The sequence below is a fragment of the Bos grunniens genome, chromosome 16 (assembly GCF_055505025.1).
Source record: "Bos grunniens cultivar Pamir isolate PY7600 chromosome 16, Bosgru_T2T1.0, whole genome shotgun sequence".
NCBI classification, from domain to species: Eukaryota; Metazoa; Chordata; class Mammalia; order Artiodactyla; family Bovidae; genus Bos; species Bos grunniens.
The window spans coordinates 31,179,753-31,207,281 of NC_141180.1; the positions used below are offsets into that span (position 1 = coordinate 31,179,753).

The 27,529-nt window shown below is 55.5% G+C and overlaps 1 protein-coding gene across 5 annotated transcripts in view; it reads left to right on the plus strand.

The window, feature by feature from the left end:
• PRDM16 (PR/SET domain 16) overlaps positions 1-27,529 on the plus strand; it is a 336,220-nt gene that overhangs the window by 78,078 nt on the left and 230,613 nt on the right. The window lies entirely within an intron of this gene.

A 27,529-nucleotide genomic window follows, 5' to 3' on the forward strand; every position in this document is an offset into this window, starting at 1 on the left:
GTGTGCATGCGTGTGTCCACACACGTGCACGTGTGTGTTCTGTGCTGGAACGCAGCCCAAGTTCAGTGGAACAGCATGCCCAGCGGGCAGCTGGCACTCCTGGGTGGGAAGGCTGGGCTTCCTCTCCTGGGGGGCAGGCTGAACCAGAGTGGGTCACAGGGAACGCACATGGGGAGAGCACACACAAGAACCTGCCTTGCGTCTCTTGGAGGCCGATCCTCGGAGCTGGCAACAGCTTCTCTCACTGATGTTTGGTCCTGGAGAGCCCGATTCCTCCTCTGGAAGAGGCCGTCCTGTTTGGATCAAAAAATAATTAGCAGAGCTTTAAGTGGGGGTTTCAAGTACACATTTAATTTGTGCTGATTAACAGTCATATGCTAAGTAAACACCAGCTGAATATTAAACTGTCACGTTGAGCAGTGCAGCGTGCACGGGTATAGAGAAAACTCCGTGAATATGCCGTTTCTATAACTGGCAATTATATTAATAACATGTAACACTTGTCTTACAAAATTCAAATTAACACGCACATCCCAGCACAGAGATCCGCACTCGGGCACTGCGGTTTAACGTGTTGCTGGGAGCCTTCCTTCCCAAGCTCCACTTTACAGAAGGTGGATTAGGCTGATGAACAAAAAATAAAGTAAAATCCACCTTGGATCTCTCGCCCGCTTCCGACCCCGTCTCCGTCTCCGTGGGCCCTTTGTCTGTGTGTTTCCGGTGTTGGGCCATGTCCCGCGGGCCCTGCCACCTCTTCCCTGCAAGCTGCTGTGCTGTCACCTGGCCCCGTGGCGCTTTCCCGTGATGAGCCATTAGGATCTGCGTGGCCATTCACTGCCCTGTCCCTAAATGGGCGGATGGGGGCTGTCACCAAATGCCGGTGTGCTCCCCCTCAAAGGGACGGACACTTTCCGGTGAGGGCTCTCGTCCCAACCGTCAGGCTTGGGGCAGGGCCATCTGTGCATTCTACAGAGGTGGCTTGACCCTTCAGGGACTCATGCCAGGTAGGTGCTGTCGGAAGGGGCCTCGGCCACGAGGCCCGTCCAGGTCAGGGATCTGGCCCTTCTGTTACCCTCTGGCTCCAGGTTCAGGTGGCTCCTGGGGGCTTTCTCCCCTCTTCCCACTTCCTTGTCCCCAATGGTCCCCGCTGGGCCCCGTGTCCTCAAGTCCTCCAGCACAGGTTTACTACTGGGGCATCCTTTATACCTGCCTGATGTGGCCCAGGTGCAGACCCAAGGCCAGCTGGGGAGGGCCGAGGACAAACACTTATGAAAACTGCTGGAAAATCAGTCTTAGTAAAAGAAAAAGAAACCCAGATTCTGTCATTTAAAAAACACACAAAACCCCACCAACACCAAAACTAAGTCTTTTGTTCATGTGAGTGGATAGAGGTTCTTCATGAATCAACTCCTTCATCCCTTGTAGAAATTTAACAATACTCCTTCCCTAACCCCAGAGCCCCGCGTTGGCTCCACGAGGGTGTGCAACGTGGGGTCCAGAGCTCTGGGGCCAGAATCCTGGCCTGAGCATGGCTGGTGGCCTCCCTGGCCCCTGAGATGTCCTGACTTTTCTCCAGGGACCCCTAGGTCACAGGGTTCTTGGGAATTTCCCAGGAAGGTCCGTGGGAGAGACTGCTCCTGGGTCTCTGGGCAGCAGATGAACAGCCAGCCGGGGCAGGTGGTGGGCCAGGGGCCTGCAGATCCTTACTTGGAGGGTTTTAAAAGAAAGTAAAATGAAGGAAGACAACCCAGGCTGCTGGGCTTGGCCACGGCCTCTGTGCCTGCCATGCTAGGTAGCACCGTCTCAGTATTCAGGCTTCGTCTCACGGCATCCCCGCCTGCTCTCAGATCATGCCGGGTTTTCCAGCAGTGCTGTGTTGTTGCAAGCTTGCTGTTCCCACCCTGAGGACCCACCTGCTCTCCCCCTTCCTCCATCCAGAAAGGACCAGCGTTTCCTGACCCACCCGGCCATCCCCAGCTCCTGAAGAATGAAATTACAACTGCCGTTTCCCACTTTACAAAATGCACTTGCGTTTTGGGAAAGCAAATGCTTCGTCTTTCACTGAAATGAAACCTCGGTGGTTGAAGGCTTCAGGGATCTGGGTGAGCCCAGCCCAACCTCGGCTTGGGGATGAAACTGGGTTTCTCCTCTCCTTTCTCTGACCCTCAAGTGCTGGGGCCAGTCCTGCCTTACCCTTGTCGTCCTCCTCAGAGCTGTTTGGTATAATGGACTTCCTTAAATTAATAATGCGTAGAAGGAGATTTACAACACATTGCTAAAATATTGTCTCTGCCTTTTATTCATGCATTTGTCACCATGGCCTCTGATCGAGGTGCTCAGAGGAGGGATAAATAATGAAGAGAGAAAACGCTCTGTCATAATCCAGGACCATTTGCAAATTCATCACCGACATTCCTGGAGAAGGAGAGACAGAGGGATGACAAATACCCCGCGGTGCTAATATATCTCGTTGATGTCCCCTCCGTTTATTCAGATAACCTACTTGGGCCGTGATCGAATGAGGGGCTCTGGCTGCCCAGCAACAGATGGGGCCAGGCCCGAGCGGGCTGCGGGCTCTCCGGGGGAGGAGCGGTGGTGACGCATTTGATCGGGGCTGGTTTGGATGTTAATTGTGGTCAATTTCATTTGGGGTGACTTTGGGGGAAATTGCTTTTGGAGGAGAAATGAGGAAGATGCCTCCTGCCAAGAGTCCTCCCGAGTCTCTTCATCTCTGTGGAGAAGAAAAGTAGCTGTTGCTTTTATTGACACTTTAGTGGCTGGGTCCCTTTAGGTCGATGACCGTTATTAGCAAGAAGGGCTGGCCCAAACTCAGATCAATAGCCCTGAGTGAGTCACACGGTGTGTTTCTCGTTTGGAGGCTTTTGCTTGCTGGCTCTTCCCTCCTCCTGGCAAGGGCCTGAGCCCTGCACTTGGTCGGGTTTTCATTGATAAGAACTGGAAAGGGGGAAAGACGTCTGTGTGGGGAGACTTTTCTCCACACCAGACAGGGTTGGACTTGTTCAGAGACTCGGTGCTTCTGTGGTTGGTGGGGCGACCACCCCAGCGCCTCCCAGACCCGCTTCTAGGAATCAGACTTGTCTGTGTGGGTCTCTGCACCATCTCAGCACTTCTCCAGGAGCTAGGGGGAGGGGGGTGTCAGTACTGGGACAGTCTCCAACTGCCTCAATGGGGCCAGTGGTCCCCAGAGTGCCTGGAGGGGGCCTGATGCTGTGGGGTCTGCATGTGGCACCATGCTGTGGGTCACTGGGTCTCTGGGCAGTGACTGGGGCTGGGGGTGGGCAGAAGGGGCAGCCTAAGGGTCTGAGAGGCAAATGCTTGCCCAGGGCTGGCCACGGCCACCCAATCTCCTAGGTTGAGGTCCCAGGACAGGATTTCAGCACCTGCTGGATCAGCCTGCAGGGCTCACAAAGCGGGAAGTACCAAAGGGAGGTCTCTGGGCACTGGCTGAGCCCAAGCCAATAGCAGACCCCCAGGGAGGGGGGCTGGAGTCAGCAGATGGAACGTCTAGGATGCCCAGTTACATTTGAATTCCAGATAAACAGTGTATAATCTTTCAGTAGACGTATACCCCAAGGACTGCAGGCTTTTTATTGTATCTATTGCATTTTAGGTGTTGTATTTACTGTTTTAGCTGGCAGCCCTACCTCCAGGCTCCACACCCTGTGATGACCCACTTGAAATAGAATGGCGTGTGTGTGTGGAATGGGAGGCAGGTCTCTGATGCCCGCTGACACGAGGCTCAGCCAGGTCCAGGCCAGCTGTTCACAGGGACCAGGTGCACCTGTGCAAAAAAGCCACGCTGGAGCAGACACAGAAGAGAAGTCGAGACTACAGGAAAGTTCTGGCTCACAGGTGACAGGAAACTTGGGCCCATTCTGAGGACAGAGTCATATGCCTGAACAGACTCCTGAAAAGTTTCCAGATCTGACAGGGTGCCCTGTCAGCAGGTGTTCCAGGGAGGCTGTTCGTGGGTGGCTCAGGCTTATCTGGGAACCGAGATGGCTCAGGAGACACCCAGGAGGGCAGTATTTGGGAGGGTGACACAGCAGGGCACCCCAGGGGCCTGCCCAGCCCCCTGCAGCCACGGGCTGCCTGGAAAGCTCTGTTCTCTTGCCTGAACGTTTAACATTTTGTAGCACATTGTAAGAAATTGGAACATGTTATAAAAATTATGAATATAATGAATGCTTATTGTAGAAAATACTGAAGCATATTTTAAAATGAAAAATCTCACATCCCACCACAAAGAGGTAATATTTGGTTACTTTTCAGTCTTGTGTGTTTATCTTTTAAATATAGATACAGGGATATAATAACATAAACTACACAATTTATATCTGTGCCTGTATGTTGCATATATGTACAGAGATACAGACAGATAAATTACTTCCTATACATAACACATGACTTAAGATCAGAGTGCGCCCACATCTTTGGCCTCTAAACCTGTCCAGTCCATCTTAGCAACAACTTCCAGTAGCCAGGGTTTTAGGATGGGGAAAGGAACCTCCTTTTTGTTGAATGGCCCTCGTTCTCGATCATAGGTCTCGGTCACACCCTGAGAGGCACCCTTGCCACAGCAAAGATGAAAACACACGACAATGTAAAACTCCAGTCTTGTCCTCAAGGGGACCCTCAAGGGCTCTACTTTGCAAAAGGGGAAACCAGACCCAATTTCGATCTTAAAACTTATTTCTGTTTAAAACATACTATGATTATTTAAATGAGAAGTGCTTAAAATTGTTTTAATGTGTGTGTGTGTGTTCAATCTTGTACCTATAGGGTTTTTGCTGAGTCAGTTAAATTTTAAAATCAACATTTTCTTTAAAAGCTAAGAAGGCGTCCTGCCCCCACCCATGCCTGGAGAAGCTGATGCAGTGGGCAAGACCAGTTTCTGGGTTGGGGAAGGAGTCTGGGTGTCAGGATTTGTTAAATTCTTTTAGAAAAAGCAGGAAAGTTAGCCCCTCAGTGTGCCAGGCTGCAGCCCTACATGAACCAGGGGATGGCCCCAGACATGGCCCAGGGTGAGCAGATCGGAGGGGGTCCCCCAAATGGCGTGGGATGCACTTAGACTAAAAATTGGCCTGTTGTTTGTCTGCAGTTCAGGACTGACTCTGTGTCCTGTACTTTCATCGGCTGAGATCCTTCCCATCCCCAGGCCGGAGGGGACGCATGTCACATCTGGCATGTCACTCAAGACCTGGCAGGGGCAGGAGGCCGCCCCCACCTGTGGCCAAGGGTCTCACCCTGCACACGGAGCTGGGGTCAGGGGGCCTGCTAGGGTCAGCCCCTGGGTGAAACTGTGGCATCTGGATGGGCTCAGGAGGCAGCAAGTAGCTGTTGTAGGACTCTGGTTCCCTCCCCTCAACCCTGCCTGGAGTCCTGGGTCCCTGTGCTCACCTGTCTGAAAATCACCCACTGACGGGTCAGCCTGAGATGCCGAGTAACACGCCCCTTGTTCACTGATGGGTGCGTGAGCTCACCAAGCATCCATGCAGTGCTTACTGTGTGCACAGCCACCCTGCAGCATCTCAGAGGGTGGGAAGGGACCTGGACCCTCAAGGAAAGCCCTCCACCCCACTCCTGGGTCAGGAGACCTCGAGGGAAGGAGACAGAGAGTCCCCTGGGGCCCAAGGAGCAAACAGGGTGCACCCTCCTCTTGCTCAAGGCACAGGGAGGCCCCAGATAACCTGGATCGGGATGCCTGTCCTGGTCAGTGTCCTCAAGCCACACCTTCTGGGGACTGCAGGTGACGAAGCCTCAATAGTTACTGATGACCAAGGAGGCCTCTCTGCAGGAATCACCAACCTCCACTTCCAGATGAAGGAGCAGAGCTCAGAGATGTCAAGTGCCTGCCCAAGGCCACACAGCCAGGAAGAGGCTGGATTTGAGCCCTGTGCTGCATCTCTGGCTGACTCTGCTATGGGTTGGGGGCTCCCCCTTCTTTTACTTTTCCTCCCCTGTGACAACATTGTCCCTCTAGTTTATGAGACCCTAAAAGGGAGAGAAAATGCAATGAAAGCCCCTTTCCCAACCCCCGACAGCCTGGAGGGGGTGATGGACTGGACTTGACCTTCTGGGTCCTTTTCTGTCCCAAGAGAGGGGTTCGTGGAGACCAGGTGACAGTTGAGGGAGGCCAGCTGGGGACATTCCAACAAAACAGAGCGGTTTGCAGAGTTTCTCAAAAGACGGCAAAGCCGCGCTGCAGATCTACCAGAAAACACGCACAAAACGCGCCCAGAGGGCCCAGGGAAAAGTTTACTGGAAACTTGGCCGCAGGGCCCGCGAGGCTTTTTGTTTGCTGGTCACAGGCGCACCGAGTGCAGAGCGAGGGGTTTCCCACATCTTGTCAAAGGCCTGCGTTTCCTCTCTCCTTTCTCCTTGGGCTGATTAGCCGCTCGGCGATGGCGTGAGGACATGTCGGGGGTAGGAAAATGGGGGTCATTTTGGAAAACCTCTTTGTGGATGGGTCGGGAATGGGGAGAAAATGAATAGTTATAAGCTCATTTCCATAGAAACTGTCTCATTATCATGCTGGCTGCCCCTGGAGGAGGCAGGGCTTCCTGCCAGCAAACGGGCCCACAATTAAGTGTCCCCTGCCCGCCTGGCTGCCAGAGAGGCCGGTCGCAGAGATGGCTCCCAACCCCAGCCAGCGCAGCCCAGAGGGCTGTCAACGCGCCTGCTTTCTTGAGCCATCAGACATCTGCGTGGGGATTTTTCTCGGCATCTTAGAGAACAGAAGCTCGCCCCAGCTCACGACCGGGCACTGCCTCCGTTAGGCGATCCCAGACATAGGTCTTCCTGCAGTTTTCACTGGATGCGGTGTGAGCGGATCCCGAAGATGCTGAACAAAAGACATGGGAACAATTAGGTTTAAAATCACTTCCTGGGCTGTGCCCTTTGTCCCCTCGCTCGGGAGGCACTTTGTCACTGAGCTCTGGGGCTGGCAGGCTACTCCAGAGGCGGGTGGAGGGGCCTCTGTCCTCCACAAGGGACTTGGAGAAGCCATCCTGGGTCTGCAAGCCCTGCCCTGCCTGTACAGTCACCCTGCTTGTGCCACTGGGTCTGGGAGAAGGCGAGTGAGTGTGCGACCTGGGTAAGAAGCAGGGTTTCTTCTGAAGGAGCCGGACAGAGGTGGAGCTGGGGAGGAGGAGGCGGCTGCTGAAGAACCGGCTTGTTTGTTCTTTCCGATTGCGGTGAAATAAACAAGGGATCAGGATTGTCATCTCAACCATTGGCAAGTGTGTGATTCGTGGCATTAAATATGTCTCTGCATGCGTGGCTATTTCAGCGCTCTGTCCCAGAACTTTGTCATCAACTCCAACAAAAACTCCTTCCCATTAAACGGTCATCCCGCCCCTCCCCCAGCCCCTGGCACCCTTTCTTCCACTTTCAGTCTTATGGATGTGCTGGCTTATGTTTTCAAGATGGAACAGCATATCCCAGGGAAGCAGAGATCCTTGTAACTCCTCCGAGTCCATAGCACTACGGGGTAGACATCCCCACGCAGATGTCTGATGGCTCAAGAGAGCCATACCCTTGACTGGGTCATAGTCTCTGTGCATTTTTTTTTAAACTTTTTCTTTTGTATTGGGGTATAGCCGATTAATATTGTGATAGTTTCCTGTGAACAGCAAAGGGACTCAGCCATACATACGCATATATCCATTCTCTCCCAGTCTCTGTGCATTTATTCATTGCCTGTTTACCCTGATTTTGTGAGCGGCCTGTTTGGACAGAAATCACCCTGCCCCTGGGAAGGGAATGATTTAGGGCTGACAGCAGTGAACCAGCCGAGCAGGAAGACACACGCCTGCCGAGGAGGGAGTAAGCCCACGGCATCGCAGGGAAATGAGACCAGTGATGATGAAATTGCAGACATAGCCAGTAAGAGTCTGAACTCTGCTGTCCCTTAACCTTCAGGGCTAGCGATGAGGCAGGGGCTGGACTGTCCCTGTTGTATGGTCTCAGACTTAACAGCAGCGGGAGTTGAGGGTCAAGGCTCAGAGACTTCCCAACAGGGAGGGCCTGGGGATCTGCAGACACAGCTCCTGGAGCACTTTAGGAGGGGGGCCTTGTGAAACCCCTCAGCACTGAGCCTCAGAGGGTATTTTTAAGAAATGCTGGCAGCTCGCTCAGCACAATCTTGACTGAGTGTCCAAACTGCATGTCCATCCAGACGGCCTGAATGAGCCCCTGGACCATTGTGCATAGTGGATGCTCAGCTAAAAGCTATGAAGTGAAGTCCATCAGTGAGGTTAGTGGGTGTGTTGGTTTCCACAGGAACCCCAGACGGGGGACTCAGACAGCACGGAGGGGTCTCTCCTGGTCCTTGAGGCAGGAAGTCTGAGGTCCAGGTGTCATAGGGCCCCAGGTGTCATAGGGCCTCCCCTGGACTTCAGGGGTCTGCTGGCAATCCTTGGGTTCTGTGACCTGTGGATGTATCACCCCGTCTCTGCGTCGCCTTCATGTGGCCTCCCCCTCTTCTTGTCTGCATCCAAACTTCCCCCTTTATAAGGACTAGGTCTGATGGGACTAGGGCCCCCTCAGACCTCATCTTCACTTCCCTAAATACACCTGCAGTGATCCTGTTTCCAAACAAGTCACACCCTGGGATGGTGGGAGATAAGGTTCCAACACTGGCTGCCTCTGGACCCAGTCTAACCCGTAACAACAAATAGTTGCCCAGTTCATCCTGCATGGAGCCATGTTCCCTAGGAGGCCACTGAGGAGAGGTCTGCCCGCCCAGGTCGAGCTCCTGCCAGCTGGCAGTGCTTCAAGCACCTGGACACCCCAGCTTCCTGTCCGGCCGGCTCACTGACCCCTCTGACACAATTGTTCCAGCCACCAGCCTCACCCCAAACCCTTGTCTTCTACGGATTCCAGAGGCAGCCACCCCATGAATTCTGTGCCACTCAGACGGCCGGCCAGTAGCTTAAGTATAATGTGTAATAAACACAGGAGATCATTCTGTTCCGTGGTTTTCTAAGGTTTGAAAAGTGATTTAGAGTAATTTTAGGTTGTCCTGGGCTTGGCAGACAGTGTGATCGGCAATGCGAGAAGACGGGGTTCTTTAAATGCAAGCGTTTTGCTGTTTTGTTTCTAATCTTTAGAAACACGATCAGTGTCAGCGGAGGAGGAGGCCGACAGTGGTTTTCGCAAACGGAGGCCGCCTGGGCCTCGTGGGTGAGGGCTTCGGAGCCGCAGCCGCTGTGCTGCGAGTGAACCGCTCTCACTCTTCAAATTGGAAACCTGCACTCAGCCTCCCTCTGGCCAGTGTGTAATCCCGCAAGCAATCTGCTGATCGGACAGAAAAACTTTTCCTTCGTGTAGTCGGCTGTGTCGGGAGAGGATGGATTTGAAGCGTGAGGAATTGCTGGCTAAGTGCTGGTGGCAGCGGGTGGCCTGGACAGGGCGGGGGTGAGCGAGGTGACCTGCAAGAGAAATGAGGTCGTGGCCCCGCGGCGGTGGCGCCCGTGCAGACCTGGACGCATTGATGGGATGAAATGGGGGACGCAGTTCCGGGGGAGGGGCTGTGCTGGGGGCTCCTGGGGAACGCACAGTGGGTTGTGTCGTCCGCCTCCCCTGGGCTGCCAGCTCCCGTGGGCTGCCAGCTCCTGTCGGTCGGTTGGGTGAGCCAGGACGCAGGGGACCCTGACAGGCCAGCTCTCCACCTCTGCCATCTTGGGTCACATGCACAGGCCTGCTCCCAGCTGTGCAGGCCAGTGTCTCAGCCTTCCAGATGACTCCTACCAGCCCTCCTGTCTGTGACGCTATGGAGAAGGGCTGTGCCTTTGCCAGGGGGCCCAGCCCACTGAGGAAGTGCTCAGATGGGGCTCGGGCCTGCTGGGTCCTCCTCTACTCAGCCCTCCCTGAGAGGACATGGTCGCAGGCTGGGGATCTTCTGGCATGACCACCCCCCACCACCGCCAGGCCCAGAGATAGAGCTCAACTGGACTTAGGAATAGGGGCTCACCTGGGCCTCCCTGGACTCACGGATGGTGTCTCACCTGGACTCAGGGGTGGGGGGGCTCACCTGGACTCAGGGATGGGATTCATCTGGACTCAGGGATGGGACTCACCTGGACTCAGGGAATTCACCTGGACTCAGGGGTGTGGGGCTCACTTGGACTCAGGGATGGGATTCATCTGGACTCAGGGATGGGACTCACCTGGACTCAGGGGTGGGGGGCTCACTTGGACTCAGGGGTGGAATTCATCTGGACTCAGGGGTGAGGGGCTCACCTGGACTCAGGGATGGAACTTAACCTGGACTCAGGATTGTGGGGCTCACCTGGGCTCAGGGATGGGACTCACCTGGACTCAGAGATGGGGCTTACTTGGACTCAGGGATGGGGCTTCACCTACTTGGGGGTAAGTCTCACCTGAACTTGGGAATGTGTCCAGCTTCCTTTTCCTGTGGCTGCACTATAGGTGTGTTGAACACTGCAAAATGCAAGTTGAGAAGAGCCTTGGAGAGGGACTTCCATAGGCTTCTGAGAGGGGCCGGAATGGCCAAAAGACGCCCTCTCTTAGCCCCTGGTCCTTCCTGTGTCTGGATCTGAGGCCACAGTAGAGCCTCACCTTGCTTTCCGTTTGGCTGAAATTCATTAACTGCCAGGAAATCATGGATTTCCCAGCCCAGCTTTTTCCACAGACGTCCACTTAGCAGAGAAAATCAAATTGAGGCAACCAAGTAACAAGAAACAGCTCCGGAGAACTCTGCTGAGAAGTCAGACTGTCTGCCCTCTCGGTGCGGCTGGTGGCCGACATTACGGGGGTCATTTTGCAGACACCCTGGGGTCCACTCCAGGTGCAGTGGGCCACTCTGCAGCTTCTGCAAGTGCCTCTGGGTAATTCTCAGAAGGAGAGTGAGTCTCTAGGCCCACGGTGGGCCCAGTTCAAATGTACCACCAGGGGCCTGGCTTTGGGCTCAGGCTCCCATTAAAGGGGACCTTTGCTGGGATGCAACCCCAGGAGAGCATGTCACTAGTAGCTCATGGCTTCTCTTCAAAAGAGAAAGTGCTCACATCATAGAAACATTGTGCACCGCCAGGAACCAGGGGCTCTGCTGGTAGTGGACACTGGACAGACTCCCTAAGGGTCAGCTGGAGGTGGGTAGAAATGAGAGGTCACTCTGAGCCAGATTCTTCGCCTGAGTGACCTTATATCTCATCCGTAAAGTGGGACAGTCACCAGGCCAGCCGTTCTGGTGGTCAGCATGCTCAGAAGACCCCCTGCCTGTGTCAGCTCATTTCAGCCTCAGGGCAGCACTGAGAAGCAGGTACTCGGATTACCCCGCCATCTGGATGCTGCCACAAGGCCCAGAGACCTGAAGGCCACTGTTTGAGAACACACAGCGGGACGCGGAAAATACCATCAGCCAGTCGGACAGTCTCTAGCCTCTGCTCTGCTCGCCTCTCCTGCCTCCTGCCTTGGAAGGATCTGAGGGGCTGGAAAGGACCCAGTCGGTGCTGGCCTACACTGCACGGCTACTACTACCAGCAGAGAGCCTGAGGTGTCCTGAGGATGTTATCAAGAGAGAAATAAGGAGGAGACTCCGCGAGTGCCCAGGGTCTCCATTCTGCACGAGCAGCCGCCGCTCACCCTCTACATGAAAGGAATTTCCGAGAGCCACCACATCCAGAGCCAGCCTGCTCCAGGGCCTCGAGTCACAGGCTGTGGGGATGAGCAGGCCTAGAGACAAGCCTGAAGACCAGCTGGACGCAGAGGGGCTAGGCCAGGTGTTTGTCACCAAGGGGTCCTCTGGGTGCTGGGGGGTGGCCAGGGGATGCGATGGAGGCACGGAAGGTGCCACTTCTGCGGTCCCACCTCTGCGGTTCCTTTGTGCCCCCGTGGACCCCTGCCTGCTCTGCCCCCATGTCTGCTGGGAAACGGCTCCAGCACCCCACAAGTGAGCAAGGGGCAATTTCCCAGCTCGCCAGGCCCACGATGAAAGGAACAGGTGGAAAGATTGTGGAGATGTGTGAATTAGTCGCTAATGAGGAAAATTAGGAAATTTGCTGAAGCATAAAAAATGAGAAGTCCAGAGAAAGAAGACAAATGGGTCGGGAGTTAGTCCCTCCCCCGCCCCCACCCCCACGGTTTCCAACTCCGGTTGAGACCAGACTGAAATACAGATCTGATGGCTGGGCTAATGGGAAGAAATTGGTTTAAAATGTAGAGATGATTAATTGGATTAATGTGCAAAAATGGTTAAAGTGGTGTCGGGGAGTGCGGGGGAGGGGCAGTGTTTCCTGGGCCACCTGCCACCTGCCCGGCCCGTGTCCAGGGCTCTGCAGCTGCCCCGTCACTGGTGCCGCCAGGACTCTGACAGGTGGGCCTATGGCTCTCCTCTACAGAAGACGGGTGTCCAGCCCACGCAGAGCCCAGTTTGTCCTCCCTGCTACCCTCTTCCCCATGGCCGACCCTTTAAGTTCAAGGACCTGGAACTCGAGGCTGCTGCCCTGGGTCTACAGTCACAGAGCCGAGCCATTCTTGCAAGAAATCCCCAGAATCAGATTGAGACGTCCCCTCCTTGGGGTCTTCCAGCCCCACCCTCAATTCAGGCCCCGCCCAGCCCCAGTTTTTCTTTTTCTGAGGGCAGCATCTTTCCTTCTCATCCTTTACCAAAACACACTCAGTTTGGGACCCTCAGGAGCCAACAACTTCATGAACATCAGATTTCTCAGCTTTGTGCATTTAGCCCCTCCATTCTGCGTATGTGCGATCGGAAAATATGCGTGTAAAGCTCATTAGGAACCAAAGGAAAGCTCCACTAGCTTCCCTGGAGCCTCAGGGACCTTGGCACAGAGGTCCGAGCCAGAGCGGAGGCCACAGCTCATCAGACTGGGATTGCAGTCCTGGTGACGCCCCGCGGGCAGGTCCCGGCTTCTCAGCGCCTCTGTTTCCTGATCCATAAAATGGGGTGATGCTGGGCCTGGGTACGCTCTGTGGGCTGTGTTTCAGGGAACAAGTCAGATCACCATGTGAACTTTCCAGCAGGCACGTGCATGTTGATCGCCGCCTGGACCAGGAGGGTGACAGTAAAGCGACACCCGAGGAAGAAATCCCGGGTTCTTGGCCCTCCCATCACCAGGATCCTAGGGGCAGGAAGGGAGGGGCCCGGTGCCTGCTCCAACCCCTGGGGCTGCTGGGGGCCGCCCGGGCCTGTGCTGGAGCTGCGGGTCCCAGGCCGGCCACGCTCGGGTCAGCAGCGAGCTAACGCCTTTGTCAGGGTGATTAATAGTGGTGGGATTGTCGTTAATTCACTGCCTAATGACTGCGGCCAGCGTGCTCCAAGTAATCGGGTGATGTATGTGGGGAGCGCCCACCTCATGGCAGAGGTGAAAATCATTTCGACAAGTCAAATATTGTCACAGGGAACAAATGGCTCTCCCTGTTAATAAAAATTAATGAATTTTTTTCTCTCTTTCTTTCTTTTTTTTTTTTTTTCTCGCCACTGGCTTGCTAAATGAAGCTGCAGAGGCGAGGAGCCAGGGGCCGGGCTTGGCGGAGTCAAGCACTTTATTTGATGGTTAAAACTATAAACGTCTTTATTAGGAAGCAGCCGGAAGGACAGGGTGGGTGTCGGGCTGCCGGCTGAAGCTGGAGGCTGGTCTGGGGTGGGAGTGGGGAGTGGGATGGGGAAGTGGGCAGTCCCCCGGGGGCAGCAGGGGGCGACACTGCCAGAGGCAGGCTGCAGCTGCTGCTGGCTCTCTGGTCCAGAGGACAGGGCACTCCCAGCGGATCCCTCATCCCTCTGGTCTGCAGCCCATCGCCATTTGTATTAGGGAGGAGAGCAGAGGAGATGGAGAGAAGGTGCCTGGGCAGTGCTGTGACAAGGGGCGGGTCTTCACGGCCCACTGAGAGCTGAGGCACAAGAAGGAACCACTTGCCTGGGGGTAGCTGAGAGGCAGAGGGGCTCAGCTTAAGCAGTCCCCCAACCCCTGATTGGGAGAAGACAGAGCAGGGCAGGGGCCTTACGGGAGGGGAGCAGGGGTGAAGGATCTTCACTCACCACGGGCCACTCCGTCTCCAGGGTTGGAGGCAAATACACATGGCCACCCCCTCCTCCGGCCCAGGTCTCATTCTCAGCACCTGAGCTGCTGGGAGTGCCACGCCGCTCTGATGGCCGCCAAGGCCGTGAAACAGAAGCCCAGGAGGAAAGGGCTTTGCCTCTCAGACATCCGACTGATGGCATCTCCCGGCAAGGCTGTGTCCTCCCCTCCCACTCTGCCCGGAGCCCAGCCCCTCTCTCCTGCAACCTCATAGGCACCCCAGTCCCACCAGGACCACAGGGAGGTAGAGGGAGGCACCCCCGGACCACTCTCTTAGCCGTTTCTGTTTCAGGCGACACTTGTCTGCTTGGTGGCCTGTGAATGGAGCCGCCGGCAGGGTCGGTGGGAACTCCGGAGATAAATGAGTCTATAAATAGTGCAGTGGCCGTTGTCCGGTGTTGGCTCCGCGTTAACCCGTTCCTCCTCAGTGGGGCTGCCCAGATGGGGGAGCACAGAGGAAAATGGACTCCACCAGGAGCATCCTCTTCAAACCTCCTCAAACCCCTTGCCCCCAGCCGTCTCGCAGCAAACAGAGGTGGCTAACCAGGGCCAGGGGACTGTCCCCACCTGGCCCCACCCCTCAATGCTCTCATGAGTGTCAGGGTCCCTTCCCCCACCCATCCTGGCCATGTGCTATCCTCTGAATCTTCTGGGTCCTCCACCTGGAGGGTCCAGGACTTCATGGCCCTCAGGCCTCAAAGCCCCAGCGAAGCTGACTGAGCCGGGGAGGGGCCTGAGGACCCTCCAGTGGAGGAGGTGCCCTGTCTCCGCAGCCATAGGTCCTGGTCCCAGCACAGCCTTCAAAGCCCAGCTTGGATGTGTGTGTGTATGTTAGTCGCTCTGTCCGACTCTGTGACCCTATGGACTGTATCCCACCAGGCTCCTCTGTCCATGGGATTCTTCAGGCAAGAATACTGGAGTGGGTAGACATTCTCTTCTCCAGGGAATCTTCCCAATCCAGGGATCGAACCCCGGTCTCCTACTTTGAAGGCAGATTCTTTATAGTGCTAGGGATGTCCCTAGCTTGGATGAGGCCCCCTCAGATCCCACAGTCACCCCCGGCCCCACTGGCTGGGTGGCTTCCAAGGCTGTGCCGTCCAGCAACTGTGGTCTGAGGGAGTGAGTATGGGCACCTGGGGGCACAGAGGGACCGTTGATGAGGATGGAGCCCCCATTGCTGTGGGCCCTGCTGGCAGCGGGCTCGGCCCTGTTCAGTGTGGGGCCCCTGAGGATCAGCAGTAACAGTGGTCAAGACCATGTCCCCACATGGGAGCGTGTGGGTGCTTTGAACCTTCAAGTAGGTTAAATGTGCCTGTGTTTAATGGGGGTAGAGGCTGAGGTCCAGAGAGGTCCGTGGGCATATTGGAAGGAGAGCCAGTCTGCATTTACAAGAACCGAGAGTCAACCAGCACTGTGAGGGAGGGAAGAGTCCGGGATCCAGATAAGGGGCTGACAGCAGAAAGCTGGTTTCATTTTGGGCAAACAGCCTGTAAGAACCTTCTCTTCTGTGGGTTATGATGATGCTCGAGGCACTGTAGACTCAAAGAGATCCTCATGACCGAAGTTCACGGCAGCATCACTCATGGTCTCCAGAAAGGGGGAAGCAACCGAAGTATCCGTCGTCAGATGATGGGTAAACAAAATGTGGTCCAGCCATACACCTATTCAGCCTGAAACAGGGAGGAGGTCCTGACACCTGCTCCGTCGTGGGTGGACCTTAGGACACGAAATTGAGCGAAATGAACCAGACACACGAGGACACATCCTGTGTGATCCCAGTTCTGTGAGGTCCCTGGAGGAGTCAGAGTCCCAGAGACCCAAAGTAGGAGGGTGGGAGCCGGGGGCTAGGGCAGGGATGGGGAGTGAGCGTTTCATGAGGACACAGCTTCGGTTTGGGAAGGTGAGGACGTTCTGGAGATGGTGGTGGGGTTGGCTGCACAACGGCGTGAAGATGCTTGATGCCGCTGAGCACTCCAAAATAATTAAGGTGGTAAATTTTACTTTCTGTGGCTTTTATCTCAATTTTTTAAAAAGCCACACTGCAGTGTTCCCAGATGTGGGGGTAGAGGGTTGGTGTATGGTGCCCACGTCCCTTGGTATTTGGGGCTGTCTTGGGGCCTGGGGCCCCTCTGATGCATTAACAGCATAGGAGGTGACGGGTTAAGGGGACACCCCCTGCTTGGTCCTCCAGCTCACACGGTGCTTAGCACAGGGCCAGGGAGAGTCGGCGGTGATTTAGAAGAAAAACAGTGAGATTTGAGCAATCTGTGGGCTACCTCGCTGCCCCCGGGGCTTGGGGAAGTGGTATATTAACCAAGGAATAAAGGAGAGGAAGAAAAAAGGCCAAATCACATCTCTCTGAAACAAAGAGGCTTTTTACCAGGAACAAGCCTTGATAAAAATTACAGTGGCATCGCAAGTCGTTCAGAGCCTGCCTGGGGCGATGGAGGCAGTGAGGAAATGGGGATGCGGGGCCTGAAATAGGCACGCCGCGTCCCTCGAGCATCACATGGATAAATAATCGTCTTAGAATAATGCACCAGCTCTAAGGAGGGCCAGGTGGTCTGGGCTGCAGGCAGAGCCCCCACAGTCCTGTGTCAGCTCGGCTGAACCATGGGGATCTGGGGTCTGGTGTCTGTGAGCAGCCCCAGGGCACCGGGGCCAGGCTGCAGGCTGGATGCTGAGGAGGGTGCAGGGGCCCCAGACCTGGGTGTGAGGCATGGGTGTGAGGCTCACCCAGCCTACCCGCCGGCCTCCCATGCAGGAGGGGAGGGGGCAGGAGTAGCTCCTCTGATTCCCTGTCTGGATTTAAGGTTCTCAGAGCAGGTAGGCTGACCCTGGGAGGTGAATCTGACCTTGAGTTTGGCTGAGCTTGATGGTAGCCAGCCAGCAGCAGGAGACCCATGCAGTGGATGAGATGAGGGCCTCACCTGGTCCTTTATCCTCTGGGCATCAGTTTCTTCATCTGCAGAATGGGTAGGCAGTGATCTGCTACTCAGTGCTACGGGAAGACTGAGAAGAGGGGGACAGGCAGGGGCTCCTGGGGGCCTGTGATGGGTGACAGTTGCCTTGAGCCATGCTCCATGGCTGGTCAGGCCTCCCAGCCCTGCTCTTTGTATCTCTCCTTTGTGTCTGTAACAAAGCTCCCCCAACTGAGGGCTTCAAACAGCAGAGGTTTACTGTCTTCCTTCTGGAGGCTCGGTTACCACGTGGCCGTCTTCCCTGGGGGGTCTCTCCGCATGACTGTCTCCTTTTCTTATCAGGACACCAGCCATTGGATCAGGGCCACACTGATGACCTCATCTTAACATGATCATGCCCGTAGAGACTTTATTTCCAAATCCAGTCACGGTCACAGGTACCAGGGGTTAGAGCATCAACATATTTTGGGGACACAATTCAAGCTGTAACGTCCTTGGAGCTGTACCAGCCATCCTGATTGTCATCAGGTGACAGGAGGCCATGGGGCCAACAGGGCAGTCAGTCGGCCGAGTCAGAGGCCTGGATCTGCCGCCGCCAGCTCAGGGCTTGAGACAGAAAAGGTGCACACGTGTGACAGTGGCCAGGAAAGTGGTTGCCGTCTTGTCTGGACTGAGAGAGGAAGAAGGATGCTGGCATCCTTGTTGGGAGGTTCCCATACTTCTGGCACTTGCAGAAGAGGCTGGGCCAGAGAGGTGAGGGAGACTCCAGACTCACCAGGACCTAGTTATGATGCGGCTCCATCAGCCTGGCAGCTGGGGCTCATTGGCCCAGGTCCCTGCAGGCAGTGTCCCAGGCGTGGCTTTGGGAATATAAACGATGACTGTTATTAATATTTAGCATGTTTGCAGGAACGTCTTTTCCAGGAGCTATTAATCTGCCATGTTAATAACAGCCACGCTCTGCTTTGGGCTCAGCTCAGCAGTGCTGAGTAGGGGGGGAGGCCAGGAGCCAAAGTGCCCACAGCAGCCACGATCCTGGGCAGCTCGGGCAGCCAGTGGGACCCTGGATAGCCGTGGCACCGGGCAGGGGCATTCCTGGAGTCAGGACTCCTAGTTCTCATCTAAAGCCAAGGTCCAGGGCTGGGGGAGGGGTTTCCGTGGTGGCTGCGGTTGATTAAAAGATCAAGAACAATAGCAAGACCAACCCTGTCAACTGCCAGCTTTCTCTTTCCAGCAAACCTTTTCTGGAAGTGGGTCTGCAGCCGAGGACCCTCCCACCACGGAGGGGCTTCCCCTCGCCTGCTGCGCTAGACGGAGAGGTGGCTACACGGATTCCTCCCTAGGAATCAAGGCATCTTATTTCATCCCTTTACCCAGTGGCTCCCTTAGGCCCAGCTCATCTGAGTGTGCATGTCCCTCTGTCCTTCCCTTCCACCCCAGCAGTGGCTAAGATGGCCATCATGAGAGTCACAGATCACAGGGACTTCCAGGCTCTGGGGCAGTGGGAGGTTTGGGAGTCTCTGAGGGGCACAGCATGCATTCATTCATCCATCCATTCTCTGCTTGGCTCAAGAAGTCAAAAAAGTCAGAAGATGGGAACCAAAGTCCTACCTTGTTTTTCCAAGAAGACTCATGTGGGAGGTGAGAAGGCTGGGGGGCAGCGGGCTATGGCTGAACCCAGCATCACAGAAATGCCCCCAACCTGTGGAATGCTGGACCAGGTGGGCTACCCCACATGGGTGGAGGAAGGAAGCCGTGAAAGAGCAGCAGAGATACCCGGCTCTCTTCCCAGAGTTGGGGCCAAGCCGGTCCAGGTATCATCTCAGATTAACCAGATTCAAGCTCCTGTTACTGGGGCTTCATCTCAGGGAAGAAGAGTCAAGAGTGAGATGTCAGGGTTCCTGCCTTCCAGCCTTCCACCTATCTCATTTAAAATTATCTTCAATATTCTCCTTGCCCCCATCCATTTAGGCATCCATTCATCCACCATCCATCCATCCACCCATCCATCCACTGTCTATCATCCATCCATCCATTCATCCATTTATCCATCCATCCACCATCCACCCATCCATCCACTATCTATTAATGCATCCACCAGCCACCTTTCCATTGATCCACCATTCATCCAAACATTGTCCATCACCCACTGACTGCTATTCTACCATCCACAATCCAACCACCATCATACATCATCCACCATCCATCTATCCATTTATCCATCTTCTTACTCATCTTTCCATCCACTCTCCCCTGCATTCATCCATGTATCTATTCCTCTATTTATCCATCTATCCATCTGCTTATCTACTCATCTACCCATCCACTAACCCAACCATCCACTCATAAATTTACCTGTTCATTTTATGGACACAAAGGAGGCCATCAGTAAAGGCTGGACACTTTTTAAGGTATTTTCTCATTGCAGTGGGGACACTAGAGTTGTGTGATGTGCTCTAATCAGCTCCCAGCTCTGCCCTGATTCGCCATGTGGCCTTGAGCAATTCATTGCTTCCTGAGCTTCCCTTCCATGATGTGAGGATGAGTGTCACAGGAATTAGAGCAATCATATTGCTGGTGTGTCTGCCCTGGGGCCCGTCAGCACCCAGCATACACAGGCCGGCAGAACCAAGGAGCAGATAGCATTTGGACCAAGCCCACCTGAGGTTCCCCCATTGCTTTCCCAGCCTCCCAAGACAGTCCTCAAATTGGACAGCTGACCAGGGATGTGCTTCCCAAAGTCTCAGATCTGTTCTCTGTTCGACTTCACCTCGACCACCACGTTCCTTTTATAAATTGAACTGAATAGTAACTTTAGTTAAAAAAAATTTTTTTTTGAACAGAACTTTTGAATACTGCTTTTGATAGGCCTGGTGAAACTGATTGCTACTTGGACATTCAGACCTCGAGCTGGCCTAGGAGGGGGTGGGGTATGACTGTGCTCCAGCCCGCCTGTCCCTGGGAGTGGCTGTGATCTGGGGTCCTTGTTGTTGGTTGATGTGACGGGAACTTCAGACCCGAGCCCACCCAGATCCTGGAAAGGGCACTTCTTGCGGATCTGCGGCCCCATGTCTGCCGGCCTCTGTGTAGGAGGCTGCTGTTGAGAAGACCTGAGAGGCCTGGCCAGGTCTCATTGAAATATGTCAGAGTGTTTCCTGGACAGTGCATGGGTCCTCTCTCTGCCGGCAACACCAGGAAAAGGGGGAAGGCTCATGTTCTCTTTTATCCAAAAAACTCGTTAATAAAAGCAAGCGGCCAGGTCTAGGGTTGACCCTCTGGAGCCCACTCTGCAGGCCGGGCAAGGGGAGGCTTTCGCTCTGTCCTTGGGAAGCCCTTGGCAAACCCCCACCTTCCTGCCCTGCCTGGAGGAGAGCACGGGGGTGGAACGGACCAGACATGGAATGAGCTCTGCCGGGATGGGCAGCTTTAACAGAGTTCTCCTCCTTCAAGTGCTTCTGATGGAAACAGTCAGGTGTAGTCTGGACGGGATCACAGAGATGTGGGGATGATCGTGCTTCTCCTGCTGAGGGGCACAGTTTTGGTTGTTTGCAATGGGAAGCTCCAATACTTTGGCCATCTGATGCAAAGAGCCAACTCATTGGAAAAGACCCTGATGCTGGGAAAGATTGAAGGCAGGAGAAGGGGAACAGCAGAGGATGAGATAGTTGGGTGGCATAATTGACTCAATGGACATGAGTTTGAGCAAACTCACCCAGAAGATGGTGTAGGACAGAGGAACCTGGAGCGCTGCAGTCCATGGGGTTGCAAAGAGTCAGACACAACTTCACGACTGAACAACAAAATGGGTCAGGGATGAATGAGATGGGGCTGTGTGGTTATGCGCTGGTCTAGATCTCCAGGGTGAGCTCCTGGAGTGTTTAAGGAGACTGGTCCCCTGGGGCTGAGTCCTGTGTGCCCAGATGCCCTCTAGTTATTCGGGCACTTCAGACACACTGCCTCCACAGTGGCTCTCGCACTCAGCTGGTCCAGTCCCCCCACACCCAGGTGCAGATTGAGCAGGTCTCTGGGGGGCCCAGGAATTGCAGCTGTAGAAGTGCCGGGGGTGGGATGCCAGTGCCACTGGTCTGGGGACCCTGCTTTGAGACCCCTGAGCTAGAAGGGCGGAAAGCCCCCCAAATCCAGGCTGTGTCCACCTTTTCCTCACCCTCCCCCCAGCCCAGCCCACTCAGCTGGCTCCTGTCAGGAACCTGCAGGTTTGCACCGTGGGTGCCCTGCTCTGTACCCCGGTGTCAACCAGGGTAGATGCTCAGAGGGCATGTCCCCTGCTGCCAGTGACTTGCCTTTCAGACAGACTTGTCCTTTCTGGCAGTGCTCTGGGGGCCATCCCAGCCGGTCTGTGTCCCTTGGGCAGCTCTGGGTGCAGAGCTCCCTGGAACCCTTGTCCTGAACTCTCGCTGGTAACCATGGCATATGGTCCTATTTCCAGTGACATTTGGGGTCTGTCACTGTCTCCTAAATGTAGCTGGGCTCCTTCACACAAGGGCTACACCTGAGGTTAATTTCTAGCTCACTTCAATTTACCTTCAACCTCACTCTGTGTGACGCAGGAAGTGCCCCTCAGCAGCCAGTCCCCGAGTGGCTCAGACCCTGAGTAAAGAATTTGCCCACAATGCGAGAGAGGGTTCAGTCCTGTGGAGATGGGAATGGCAACCCACTCCAGTATTCTTATCTGAGAAATCCTGTAAACTGAGAAGCCTGGTGAGTTACAGTCAGTCCATCGGGTCACAAAGAGTCGGACACAACTGAGCAGCTAACACTTTCAGCAGCCAGTCCCCACATGTCCTTGTGTCCGGTGCCACAGGACCCAGGTTAGATCTTTGCCGGTGGGCAGGCTGGTGGGGAGAACTCCCGAACTTCCAAGAGGTGCTCTGTGGATTTGTCTGGTTGCGCAGTCACGGGGTGCAGCACTGCTGGGAACTGCCGGCCCAGGGTCTGTGCTATGCCTGGTGGGGCTCCAGGAATGGGGCACCTTACAAAGTGTATGAGTGGGCCTGACCTGACCTGGGCGTGTCCCTGGCTGAGGAAGAAGTTGCTAACAAACTTCAGCCCCAGATGTGTTTTTGGAGAGAGCAGTGGAGTGCCAGGAGCTTTGGGGGAGCCACCAGAGCCTGGGCCTGGCCATCACACCACACCCCAGCATGTGTCACCTTGCTGCCCAGGGACAGTGTGGTTATTCTAATATACATGCAGAAGGTGTCAGCTCCATGGACCTGGCCACTTTCAAGGTGGCTGGCTGATGGCAGAGGAGCCAACCCAGGCCAGGCTACAGGGTCCTCCTCTGAGGATGAACCCAGGAGGCAGCCCTGTTGACTCTGAGGCCTGAGAAGGAGTGGGGCCTCCGGGGCTGGGGTTTTTGGGGTCATCAAGGGGTCTGTGGAATGACAGAGGGCCTCCTGGGCTGGGGTCTGTGGGGTGACGGGGACCTCTGGGGCTAGGGTCTGTGGGGTGATTGGCTGGTGGCACAGGGCAGGGAGGACCTCAGGCTGCAACCAGGAGGCAGGTGGCTGCCTGGCCTGCGTTGTCCCACTGGGCAGGGCCGAGCAGCCCAGGTCCACAGGGAGCAGTGAAGGCTGAGGACTGACAGTGCAGTGACCGTGTGGGGCCTGGGTGGAGTCTGCCTGCTGCGGACTGTCCTCCCCGTCAGGGCTCCGTGAGCTGACCGAGTTCCGGGTCCAGCTTGGCCACAAGCAGGGCACAACAGCGGTGTCCTGAGTCCCCTTTCTAGGTGGCTTGGCTCACAGGGGTCTCAGGGTCTCCTTTCCCCCCTTGTGTAAGGATCTCTCCTGTCCTGTGTCAGGGCAGTGGCGCCTCTCGATCCCGGTCAGGATCAAGTTGGCTGAAGACAATTTGCTTTTTACCCACCGACCCCAAGATCAATGCTGGACAGGCCAGCTCTGTGGGGAGTGGTGCTCAGGCCCACCAGCCACGCTGCCTCATCCCGCAAGCCGGGCCCTCAGGGTACCCCGCTGGAGCCTCTGCAGCCAGTCTGCACTCCTGTGATGTTCACACACCCACTTCTAAGAGATGAGGGTGAGACACAATTGAACCAGAAAGGAAACCCAGACCTGGATGCATTTTCAGTTTTTCCCCAAAGTGTTGCCTGTGCTAACTGTTTGCGTGGAGGGTGTTTCTCTTTTGGGTGAGGAAAGGAGGGTCTCACAGCATGTGCTGGAAGGGACGAAGCTCTGCGGTGTTTGTGGGGTGAGGCCTGGCCAGCGTGGGCAGAGCACATGGCCAGGCCTGGATGGCTTCCTCTGAGCACAATGTCCCTTGTTCCTGGCACCTCTGTTCTGGTGGCTGTGGGGTGGTGTGAGCATCCCCTAAATGAGAAGGTCCTCCTGGACCAGGGCAGTGTTGGGGAGCAGCCTGCCAGGCTGGGAGCTGGGATCCGGGCCCTGGTGCCCCAGGACAGGCCTGGCCTAGGTGCCTGGGTGCAGGGGGCATGTTATTGGGGTGTGGGTCCTTCTGCTCTGTGCTCCCTGGCTCTGGAGGAGAGCGATGTGACCCCATATGTTGGGGGTCAGGAGGATAGGCTAGGCTAGTTTCAGGGCCCTGATCTGTACTTGCTGTTCAGGACTGGCCTCCCTGCTCCCCCACACCTCCTGAGATACCATGTGGACACCTCCGTCAGATTTCAGGGTCCAGGGTGACCCAAAGAGCCTCCAGGAAACTCCAGATTGGGGTAGATCGATTGATTGCCTTTAGTCCCCACTCACCTCCAAGAGTCTGCACCCCTCAGTGAACCACTTAAAGGTGGGATCTTAGCTCACTTCTGCACTGGAGGGAGCCCCCGGGTTTTCAAGAAGCATCTTCTACTAACGGCTACTCTCCTGAGAAACACGTGACACCTGGCCTCTCAGCAGGCTGCAGCAGGGTGACCCCGGGAACCTCCCAGCCCGTGGTGGGACTGCCTCGTGCTGGAGGGATACGGGACCCCCACAGAGGGGCTTTCTCCTCCCTTCTTCTTGGGGTCTCTGGGGGGAGGCAGCCATGACCTTCCCACCCACAGGACCATGAAAAGGCAGGGTGCTGGCTGAGGTGGCCTCAGGCCTGCTGCTCAGGATTCATTGCCTCCTTTTACACGCTCAACACACACACCTGCTGTTGTCACACATATGCACACTCACATGTGCTCACATGTATGCACTCACATGTATGCACTCATACACACACTCTGTCACTCCCGGCTCCAGGGGGTAGCCCACAGCCTCCCAGAGCCCTGTGTGGTTTCATGGCTTCTCCTCCAAACCCTGCCATTCAGTGAAGGAGGAACCAGAACAAAACACCCCCTCATATCGACTCAGAGAAGCCCCCCTCATGCTCCCCCTGGCCGCAGGTCAAGGCTTAAATCTGCTGATTCCCGGGTTATGAGCAGCCAGGAGCTACAGAATCAGGGAAGGGCGGGGGGGTCTTTTCACCCTAATCACCCCCGACTTGGGATGCTGCTTGTTTGGCCAGGACAGGGTCATCAGCCCTGTGGGGATGATACAGGAAGGACCCTCTGCCCTGGCCAGTCGGGCACGATCTTGTTCACTGGGGCCTCCTCTCTCTCCAGACCCTGAAATCCTGGGCTTGGCTTGATATTTGGATGGGGCTTCTGGGTGGGCAGGAGTGTCCTCAGGGATCTGGGTTAGAGGGGCAGACAAGCTCCAAACTGGGTTTCAGCGTGAAGTCTGCCCCCAGCCCGGCTCCCTGGCTGGGACCCAGCCCCAAGGCAGGTGCTTTGTGGCTTCACCGCTGTGGCCGTGGGTCCTCTGTGGCTCTCCTCTTCTTCCTGTCCCTGCCTACACCGTCTGCTCTCCTTTCCTCTCTGCTTTTATTATTGGGTTGATCTCCTGGGAGAAATGTTGGGAATGACAGACTCAGTCATGAACCCTGAGCCTAAAACAACCGCAAAACCCCAGTGAAGGACCTCGGTCCCCTGATGAGTGGATAACGCTGCGGCCAGCCTAGATGCCAAGGTCGTAAAAACCTCCTGCTCTTGGCACTGCCTCTGGCCCTTCCAGGGAGCGTGGGCTGGGAATGTGCCGGGGGTCAGAGGCCTGGGTAGCAGGGGGCAGGGGCCAGGGGCAATGACACCCCCTCCCTGGAAATACCTGCCAGCCCTGGGCTGAGGGGCTCCTCAGGACCACCAGGGGCTGGTGGTCCCAAGGGCAGCCTGGCTGGGGCTCTGGGCCTTTCCATCCAGCCTCCCTGCTGCTCAGGGACCTCAGGAGAGGACAGTCTGTGCTCATCCTACACAGGCTTCAGCAGCGTCCGGACAGCCTTCTGCTTCCTGAGGGGCCTCGGGGGCTGTTCAGTTCATCTCCTATTTTCCAGGTGTTTTCTCTGCACCCTTAGGCCTCCTCTCAGCCATGTCCAAAAAAGAGCCTCCCCACGATCTCCGCCGGCCATGGGGCAGCCAAACGAGACCTGGGCTTTCCTGGTGGCTCCAGGCAATCACTTAACCCCAGTGACCGCAGAGGGTGGGAGGCGGGCAATGCACAGCTTTCCTTTAATCAGCAGGAAACACCGCCTTCTCTCCTAAGCTGTTTGCTCGGCCAGTAAATTAAACATGCCCTTCAAGCGTTGATTTTCCTCCAGTAGGTGAGGAGTTTGGGGAAGTAGAATTCAAACAGGAAAAAAGAAAAACTACCCAGAAAAACAAAAAAGAGCCCTGAGATGGGCATGCATGGATAGGAACAGGTCCTTCTTTCTGCCCAGTGCCTTCACACGAGGGGCTGGGCTCCTCACCAGCCGGACGCAAAGGTATCAGACCCTGGGTGGAGGGGGTGTCCCACCCAAGTCTGCTGGAGCTCCGTGCAGTCACCGGGTCACATAATAAGGTGGCATGTTAATTACTCCTCCCAATTCACCTTGGTGTACGCGCCCCAGGAAGGGCTGGGGGTGGTCTTTCAATCCTCAGCAGTCTTGGGTCCTTGGGATGGGTGCACACCAGCTGCCGTTCTGTTGTTGCATTTTTGAAAGGGTCCTATGAGTCAGTTAAAAAGGAACCGTTGGCCACTTAAAAGATAATAATTACTTCTGTGAACACTGCTAAATTAAATAAATGTTATCCCCATCATTTTTTAAGACTTCGGTTTCTTTTGAAAGAAAACATTTTGTTATTTCTCCCGCGCATCAGTTTGAGTCAGTGTGAGGACCCTGAAGTTCCCCTCTGCCTGGAGACGTCTCTCCTACCCTCCCATGTCAGGGAATGGGGAGGGGGCCACGAGATGAGAGCCAGGGTGACCACAGTGTTTGGGTCCCTTTCTGAGGTTTTCAAGTCCGAGAAGGAGGGCGGAAGCATCTGGATCAGAGGTCATCAGGCTCCGAGCGGGGAGCAGCTCACCTGCCACGCCTCCCACCCCCAGCCCCCTCCTCCTGTCTCTCTTCTCTGAGTTTTTTAATCTTACGAATGAGAGCCACCTCACGTGAAAACGGACCATTTTAAAGTGTACAATTCAGGGGCACGCTCGCCACCTTTGTCTGGTTCCAAAACATTTTCATCTCCCAAAGGAGACCCCAGGCCCACCAACCAGTCACCCCTACCCCACCATCACGGGTCCTGTCTCTGTGGGTTTGCCTCTTGTCCATACATTTGGCATGAATGGAATCTTAGGACTCGTGGCCCTTTGCGTCCAGCCTCCTTCACTCGGTGTGACACTCGCGAGGCTCGCCCGCGCTGCCCCTGTGAGGTCGATCTTCTTCATCTATATTGATGTGAACAGCCTGTTGTGCGTCTGGACCACGTTTGTTGATCCTCTCATGTGTTGCTGCCCTTGGGGGGCCTGGGGGTGAACATTGGTGGGATCCTCACCCCTGGCCTCCCCGTTTGGCACTGTAAGGCTGATGCCGGAGTGAAGCTGGTTTTCTGGCTGTTTGACCAGCTCGCTCGCCCTGTCCCCTCGCCCCTCCCACTCTTCATTACCTCTTCTGTGCTCAGGGCCACCCTCAGGTGGACTTCCAGGCGGCACTCTTCTGGGGACAGCTGCCTCTTAGGTTGGACCCCAAAGAAAGGGCCACACCGGACAGACAAGCTGGAGACCCTTTTGCTTAGTCCCGTGATCTGGGAGCCCCCAGGGCTCCCGAGTTCATGACTCAGCAGGCCTCTGTCCTAATCTGCCATTAAGTAGTCAGGGGACTTCTAGGAACCCTCCCCAGCCCCAGTACACTCCCACACCACCTCCGTCCCAGAGCATCCCAAATTTCACATAGCTCAAGTTCTGAGTCCCCCCCAAGATCTTGGGACTTGCCCCATTCCCCAGTTCCAAGGCTGCAGACACAAACTGGTTCCAGAATGAATGCCTCATCACCAACCCCCCAGAGTGGAGCCCCCAAGAGTGTTTGCATTCTGGCTGTGCCCATCCCATAGAGCGTGGGCGTCCCTCCTGCCCTAATGCAGAATGGGCCAGTGTGTCCTCAGCCATTGCCAGGGGCTTTGGGAGCCTGGGGAGAACTCTGCTGACCTAGGGGGTCCGCATTGTTCCCCAAGTGTTGCTGGAACCTCCCCCTGGGAGCCCCTAG